General features: G+C 38.8%; 1 protein-coding gene across 3 annotated transcripts in view; it reads left to right on the top strand.

The window, feature by feature from the left end:
- LOC130239311 (signal-induced proliferation-associated 1-like protein 2) overlaps positions 1-9,242 on the top strand; it is a 175,312-nt gene that overhangs the window by 143,495 nt on the left and 22,575 nt on the right. The gene's annotated exons all lie outside the window — the stretch shown is intronic.

Here is a 9,242-nt window from a genome sequence, read left to right as displayed (position 1 = left end):
GCTATCAGTCCTTTAGGGCAGGGCTATCAGTCCTTTAGGGCAGGGCTATCAGTCCTTTAGGGAGGGGCTATCAATCCTTTAAGGCGAGGCTATGGCGGGGCTGTCAGACCTTTATGGCGGGACTCTTAGTCCTTTATGGCGAGGCTATAAGTCCTTTAAGGCAGGGCTGTCGGTTATTTAAGGTGGGGCTCTCAGTCCTTTAGGGCGAGACTCAGTCTAATATGGCAAGGCTGTCAGTCATTAAGGGCGGAGGTCTCAGTTCTTTATTGCGGGGCTATCAGTCATTTCGGGAAGGGCTAGTTTGTTGCTAAAAGTGAAACAGCTGTGGCCAGCAGTTTATGAGAATTTTTTTTTTTTAATTACCCAATAACTGTATTTTATTATGGTCTACTCCCACCCCAACCCTCATAGTAATGTAAAGACAGTAACTATACAGTGTATTATTCATAATATTAACTAAATTACCCATTAAATTGCATTTATTTATGCCTACTGTTGTACAGTATGACAAAAATGATGCTTTATTGATGTGCATATCCACAGCTGTATCCCTTCTAGACTTTCCCGCAAGGCTATCAGTCCTTTAGGGCGTAAATATAAGGCCTTTGTGGCAGGGCCATCAATATTATAAGGTGGGGCTATTAGTTCTTTAGGGTGTGGCTATCAGTAATGTAGGGTGGAGCTAGCAGGCTGTGTCTCATTTCTGCCCTGCCTTCATCCATTCGTCAATCTTGCTTTATTTTGTTAGCAACGCCCATCTTACAACAATCCTATCAGTTCACAAAGGACGATATCATGCACCACCCTACAATGTTTTCTCATTTTAGGACAGTTTCAAGTTGATGTAGATCAGCATTTAGGAAAGAAGGACAATGTTAACTTACGTAGTACTTTTATATTTCATATTTAGCATAGTAATACCATGTTTTTAAAAATAGCCACAGTTTAAACACACTTTTTGAGCATATACTTGAAAACACACACACAATATTTTAAGGTAGATCACATTAATGTTTTAATTTTAGCTGTGAGAGCTTTAATAATTCAAACAAAGCATTTATAGAGTGTTTTAAGGCATTTATCATAGCTATCCTGTGTGTTTCTTTGTGCAGTATAACAGAACATGCACTTTCTCCTGTCAAATCAAGTCTTTCCATTGGCTCTGATTAGTATGTGAATGCAGCCACACACACACTGATAACCTCAGTGAGTGAGGCCTGAACAAACATGTGTGTGTGTTATCAGCCGAGCCGCTTCTGGACACACACATGATAAGAAGCGGCTGTGTTTTCCTCATCTGATGGACCAGTTTTCCGGCGTGTTCTGGATTACCGGGAGGAAGTTGTTGTGTGTTTTGAAGTCTCCTCTGCTCCTGGAGACGCTCATAATTGTGTTTCGAGTCCCCACGTGTCTCCCAGCGCCCGTTATCTGCACAGTGGTCTATTTTTGGTGGTGTGTGTGATGTGTGGTGGCCTCAGAAGCAGACGGGTCAGTGTGTGCTGAATCAAGAAGGAGAGATGCTGTAGACTGATATCAACCACATTACTTTTTATCAACACTTTTTAAGGTTGCTATTGTGTTGTTTTGCAGTTGCTAGGTGGTTACTAGGGTGTTGCTAGGGTCAGTGTTTACTGATCCAATTCCACCTTTTTTTTTTTTTTTTTTTTTTTTTTTTTTTTTTTTTTTTTTTTTTAAATAGGCTCATTTTACAGCTCCCCTAGAGTTAAACAGTTCAGTTTTACCACTTTTGAATCCGTTCAGCTGATCTCTGGGTCTGCCGGGAGCACTTTCATCTTAGCTTAGCATAGATCATTGAATCACATTAGACCATTAGCATCTCCCTCCAAAATGTCAAAAGAAGAATTTTGATAATTTTCCTATTTAAAGCTTAAAATCTTTTTTAACAACATTTAATATCAAAATACAAAATAGCTCAGTCAATTCAGTTGATTGGACATGATTTGAAAAGGAATATACCTGTCTATATAAGGTCCCAGGGTTGATAGTGCATGTCAAAGCACAAATCAAGCATGAAGACTAAAGAATTGTCTGTGGAGACACCATTGTCTGGAGGCACAAGGCTGAGGAAGGTTACAGAAACATTTCTGCTGCTCTGAACGTTCCACTGAGCACAGTGGCCTCCATCATCCGTAAGTGGAAGATGTTTGGAACCACTAGGACTCTTCCTAGAGCTGGCCGGCCATCTAAGCTGAGTGATCGGGGGAGAAGGGCCTTAGTCAGGGAGGTGATCAATAACCTGATGGCCACTCTGTCTGAGCTCCAGTGTTCTTCTGTGGAGAGAGAAGAACCTTACAGAAGGACAACCATCTGTGCAGCAATCCACTAATCAGGCCTGTATGGTAAAATGGCCAGACGGAAGCCAGTCCTCGCCTGGAATTTGCCAAAAGGCATCTGAAGGACTCTCAGACCATAAGAAACTAAACTCTCTGGTCTGATGAGACTCAAATTGAACTCTGTAGAGTGAATCACCAGGCTAATACCATCCCTACAGTGAAGCATGGTGGTGGCAGCATCATGCTGTGGGGATGTTTTTCAGCAGCAGGAACTGGAAGACTAGTCAGGATAGAGGGAAAGATGAATGCAGCGATGTACAGAGACATCCTGAAGGAAAACCTGTTTCACAGTGCTCTTGACCTCAGACTAGGGCGACGGTTCATCTTCCAGCAGGACAATGACCCAAAGCACACCGCCAAAATATCAATGGCTTCACAACAACTCTGTGAATGTCCTTGAGTGGCCCAGCCAGAGCCCAGACCTAAATCCTATTGAACATCTCTAGAGAGATCTGAAAATGGCTGTACACCGTCGCTTCCAATCCAACCTGATAGAGCTTGAGAGGTACTGCAAAGAGGAATGAGCAAAAATTCCCAGAGACAGGTGTGCCAAGCTTGTGGCATCATATTCAAAAAGACTTGAGGCTGTAATTGCTGCCAAAGGTGCATCAACAAAGTATTGAGCAAAGGCTGTGAATACTGATGTACATTTGATTTTTCAGCTTTTTTATTTTTAATACATTTGCAACAATTTCAAAAAATTCCTTTGTCTTCATGCTTGGTTTGTGCTTTGACATGCACTGTCAACCCTGGGACCTTATATAGGCAGGTGTATGCCTTTTCAAATCATGTCCAGTTAACTGAATTGGCCACAGGTGAACTCCAATGAAGCTGCTGAAACATCTCAAAGATGATCAGTGGAAACAGAATGAACCTGAGCTCAATTTAGAGCTTCACGCCAAAGGCTGTGAATACTGATGTACATGTGATTTTACAGCTTTTTTATTCTTAATAAATTTGCAACAATTTCAAAAACTCTTTTTCCACATTGTCATTATGGGGGATTGTGTGCAGAATGTTGAGGAAATAAATGAATTTAATCCATTTTGGAGTAAGGATGTAACAAAAAAATGTGGAAAAAGTTAAACGCTATGAATACTCTCCAGATGCACTGTAGATGAATGATGATTCATGATGCAGTGCCGCCCGAGGGATCGGAGATCATGGTTGTTCAGCTTAAGCATGCGTCCTTGTCCTTTTACGCACAAAAATTCCTCCAGATTCCTTGAATCTTTTAATGATGTTCTGCACTGTTAAAGGTGAAACATCCAAATGTCTTCCTCTCTTTCTTTGAGGAATCATTTCAATATTTTTCTCACATATTTGTTGGGAAATGGATCCCCGGCCTATCTTTGCCAGTAAAGGACTACCCCTTTTGTGCTAAATCATAATTACAATCATCCGTTGACATCACTTGTCCCAAATCACATCATTATTTAACTAATTTACCTGATTACTAGCCCTAAATTGCTCCTGTCACAACTTTTTTTTGGGAATATTTTCTGCAAGTCTGAATGACAGGAAAGGATGTTTATATTTACAAATGAAATGATGTTGACCAGATAAAACATGAAATATTTAGTGTGATATTTTCTGCAATGAATGAAATACTATTCAAAGTAAATTTAGATACCACTACTTTTTTTTCTTCTTTTTTTAATTTTCATTTTCCATACTGCCCAAACCTTAGTCTGATTTGGGGTTGTACTGTTTCATAACAAAAATAGTACATACTTTTAGGACATATGCGAATTGGGACTCAGCATGTGTGTGTGTGTGTGTGAGGCCATAGACGAGAGAGCTTGAAGGAGATATTGAGGTGTTCAAGCTTGAGCAGTGGGATTTGAGTCTTAAGGAAGTGAAAACACGGGGCGGGTTCGAGCCCGGAGGCTTTTAGCTTCTCTGAGTCCCGTGTGTGGTGACGTCTGCTTTCCCTCCAGTGACGGCGGTTCAGCAAGCAGACGTTTTTGATCAAGTTTCAAGTAGTGGAAGATGTATTGTGTGCTATAAATAAAATCAACAGGATCAAGTGACTGCGCTTGGGAACGAACCGACTTCCTCTGGCTCACGCTCTGAATGGAGAACATATACAGTGTGTCTAAAGGGAATTGGCACAGTTTAAGCTTGTTAGCTCAAGTATACATTACTTTCTGAACACAAAACTACATTTTCTGAACGATGTTGGGGGGAAAGCAGTCATTTACATCTAAAGTAGGAACAAAAAATACTGTCAATGGTAGTTTAATCCTGCATTTTTCAGTAGATCTTGCTATCAGTTTGGAAAAAATGGAGGATCCTCAATTAATTTTGATATTGGGGTGTACTATCTACTTTAAGACGTCACCCATTGTTCTGTGCTGTATATAATGCTGACTTTTAAAGTCACGAATTTGGGATTAGATATGTTCTTAGCAGAAAATTCAATCCCAGAATGCATTGTAACAATCTAGAAAAATGTGGGGGGGGTTTTTTATCTCTTTTCCTCAAACGTGTTTCATTTTGATCCTTTGTGTTATCACAGAAACTCAAGTAGCTTTGGATTTTGGGGTGTACTGTCCCTTTAAGACATCACCCAATATGATCTACTTAACATAATGCTGGCTTTTAAGATACCTCAGTTTCTCCAAACTCAAACTTGGGATTACATATTTCCTTAGCTGAGAATGCAATCCCAGAATGCATTGCAACAATCTATAAAAATATATATTTTTTAAAATAAAGAGATCACCTAGTATGATCTGCTTTATATAATGCTGACTTTTTAAGATACCTCAGTTTCCCCAAATTCTAATTTGGGATTGCATATGTCCTTAGCAGAGAATGCAATCCCAAAATGCATTGCAACAATCAAAAGTTGTTTTTTTTCTTTTCTTTCCTTAAATGTGCTTCATTTTTATTCTTTCAGTTCACAAATAAACTCAAGCAAGATGAGTAATAATTAAAATTTTGAGCTGTACTGTGCCTTTAAGACATCTCCCAATAATGGCGCATCTCCCAATATAATTTTTAAGATACCTTAGTTTTCCCAAACTCTAACTTGGTATTGCATTTTTTCCTTAGCAGAGAATACAATCCCAGAATGCATTGCAACAATCTAGAGGAATATGTTTTTTAATCTTGTTTCCTTAAAAGTGCTCCATTTTGATCCTCTAAACTCAAGCAGGATTGGAAAAAGTGGAGGATGAGTAAATAATTTGAATTTTGGGGTGTACTGTCCCTTTAAGAGATCTCCTAGTATGATCTGCTTTATATAATGCTGGCTTTTAAGATACCTCAGTTTCTCCAAACTCTAATTTGGGATTGCATATGTCCTTAGCAGAGAATGCAAACCCAAAATGCATTGCAACAATCTTTAAAAATGTTTTTAATCTTATTTCCTTAAAAGTGCTTCATTTTGATCATTTGTTTTATCACAGAAACTCAAGCAGGCTTGGAAAAGTAGAGGATGAGTAAGAATTTAAATTTGAGGGTGTTCCGTCTCTTTAAGACCCCAGGACAGTGTGATCCTGCTTCTTATAATGCTGACTTTTAAGATGCCTAAATTTGTCCAAACTCTTATTTGGAATTAAATCCTTAGCAAAGAATGCTATCCCAGAATCCATTGCAACACTCTAGAAAGATATGTTTTTTTAATCGTATTGTCTTAAATGCGCTTCATTTTGATCCTTTGTGTTCACGAATAAACTCAAGTGGGTTTGGAAAAGTGGAGGATGAGTAATAATTTGAATTTTGGGGTGTACTGTCCCTTTAAGAAATGACTCAATGTGATCTACTTTATATAATGCTGACTTTTATGAAACCTTAGTTTGTTTAAACTCTAATTTGGGATTATATACATCCTTAGCAGAGAATTCAACCCCAGAATGCATTGCAACAATCTAGAAAAATGTTTTTTCTTAATCTCTTTACCTCAAACATGTTTCATTTTGATCCTTTGTGTTCACAAAGGAACTCAAGCTTTGAAAAGTGAAGGATGAGTGGAGGATAATAATTTTAACGTGGGGTGTACTGTCCCTTTAAGACGTGACCCAGTGTGCTCTGCTTTATATAATGCTTACTTTTAACATACCTAAGTTTGTCCAAACTCTAATTTGAGATTATATATGTCCATAGCAGAGAATGCAATCCCAGAATGCATTGCAACAATCTATAATTTTTTTTCCATCTTTTTTTTTTCCATAAAAGAGCTTCATTTTGATCAAAATACAGTAAAAACAGTAAAACTGTATATATATATTGTAAAGTGTATTTAATTCTTGTGATGCAGAGCTGAATTTACAGCATCATTACTAACATTTTCAGTCACATGGTCCTTCAGAAGACATTTTTATTCTCTGATTAAACATATAGTTTAATTTCATTAAAAATAGTGAAGTTTTGAGACATTATAAATGTATTTACTGTTAAAGGGCACCTATGGTGAAAAATCTACTTTTCAAGCTGTTTGCACAGACATGTGTGCAGGTATAGTGTATAGACCATCATATTGGGCTGATATAAACACACCCAGTCCTTTTTTTTCATAAAAACGGTGGACCAATTGGAGCGGTTATCAGACCGACCGCAGCTTGATGTTGGAGTGCGGTCCCCCCGCCCATCAATATTGATTGACAGCTGCGCATATTAACATGTCTCTTTGGTAACAAGTATAATCATATCAACAAGACCAGATGTGCGCAAAGCAGCCGGGAATAAAAGATCTGTTCAGTTTGCTAGGATCATCAATCATCATCAAATGTGATCAAGAGTGAGTTTTACAAGTTTAACATGTTTTTAAACAGAGCATGTGTGTAATGAATTATAGTGATTTACTTCAGCTTTACTTCATCAGCACAGCCGCGTGTCAGAACAATTGTAAAAGAAGACGCTTCAATCCTGGTTTGTGGACGTTAAATCAGGTTTATTTTGTACATTAATATAACAGATATCCATACAGCAGTGGAGATTAACCTGTATCATGTTAAAAATGCGTACAAAAAGAGTGCAAAACTAAAAGCGAGCGCTGTCTGTGCGTGTCCGCGCTGTGTATGTGTATGTGTGTGTGTATGCATGAACTTTGTAATGACATTGTGTGTGACTCATCATTGCAACTCCACAACAAATGCATCAAATACTCGTTGGTAAAGTTCTTACTGTAGTATTTCTCACAAATGTTAGGTGAGATCTGATTCCTTCATGTCTGTCTGTTGTCTGACGCAGCCGAGGGAGGAGATTAAGGCACGCTGACAGGCACATGGAAACGGTGGGCGTGAAGGATTAGCCTTAAAGGCACAGTACACAAAAACTGCTATCTGATGGTCAGAGCTATAAATTAGAAAGTTATGAAAGGTTTATTCTGGAGACACAAAAGACTTATATTAAAGAGCCCATATTATGGGTTTTTGAAAATGCCCTTCCATGTAGTGTGTAACACAGCTCTAAGTGAAGTGAAATATCCAGCTAAGGCTTAAATCTGTAAGTGTACAGTGTTTAAAATTATTGATTCATCTATAAAAGAGTCGACTCATAGTGCTTCAAACGAGTCGTCTTGATAACGAGTCATTAGGTGTTTCGTGATGACGCAGCTACGAAACACAAGTAGTTGCACGCGCAAACCCGGGAGATTTGAAACCTGCAGCCCCTCCCACTAACAGAAAAAAAGTCTCACACACACACACACAGAGAGACACCGGTCGAATGAAGTCACGCTGTGAAGATGGATTTTATTGACAGTCTAATCAAAGATGAAACCTTAGCAATATAGCCCAGCCTTGAGCAGTTCGAGGGGGGCTTGGTGATATAACTGACCGGCGCGGATATAATGGAGTGATTCGCGGATATAACTGAGCGCCGCCCCCTCTCTATTCTGCCGCTCTAGGTCTCCTCTATGGACGCGCCGGCCTGTGTGTGTGTGTGTGTGTGCGTGCGTGAAAAGAGCAGGTAGACTGTGATGGGATAGGAGATCTCCTTGCCAGTTCTTGGACTTTTTGCTCAATAAAATAGTTAGTCGTCAGTATTTTCTAGTCCATCGTCTGTGTTTACATTCACCCACTGGCAGCCAAAATCCACTATGAAGCGTGTGTGACTACTTTTATATTGTTGATTATCTGCTGGGCATTTCACTCTGTCTCGCGCTGAAGCCTTGTCCGTGTCGACCAATCGCAGCAGGCTGTCATCGGTCCAATCAGCGCAGATTAGCTTCGCGCTGAGGAGGGGTTTGGGAACAAATGAATCGCTGAACGATTCATATGGGAGTCGCTGGAATAATTAGGTAAAAATAAATGCAGATTATAAGACCATCAAAGTGTTTTTTGACCTTGCATGCATATTAGACTGTTGTTGGAGACCCTTACAACCTAAATATGACCCTATTTCATGTATAATACGGGCTCTTTAAATCTGGAAAAAGGGGTAACCTAGGTGCCCTTTAATTTTCTTATCAGTTGCATCAGCACCCTTGCTGATTAATAATTCTTATTTATCATAAATATCATAAATAATTTATCAATAAATGATAATAATTTTGACATTTTAAACAGGAAAGTAAATATTACTAAAGTCTTATTAAATCAGTTGTATCTTACTAAAAAATACTGATTTGCCAGATTTCTCTTTACAGTTTTTGTTTATTAGGGAAGAATGTGGTCAGTTTAGTAACATGTTATGGCCATTGGAATCAATGGAAGTTATGTTGGCATTGGCTTGCTACCTATGTAGGGTGTTTAAGGGTGTGCTCACATTTGACAGCTTTGATTGAATTCTGGTGCTTTTATTTTCTTTTCGGTCTGGACCAAAAGAACCAAGAACCCCAAACTACAAATGTGAACATGCTGTAGTATTCCTTTATGATGCTTCATTTTAGTTATGATGTTCCCTGTGTATACAGTAAACACTAGGATGTTTACTATG

Source organism: Danio aesculapii, chromosome 13, assembly GCF_903798145.1.
Source record: "Danio aesculapii chromosome 13, fDanAes4.1, whole genome shotgun sequence".
Lineage (NCBI taxonomy): Eukaryota > Metazoa > Chordata > Actinopteri > Cypriniformes > Danionidae > Danio > Danio aesculapii.
The sequence above is the reverse complement of the archived record's forward strand: the minus strand, read 5'-3'. Positions and strand labels throughout refer to the sequence as shown.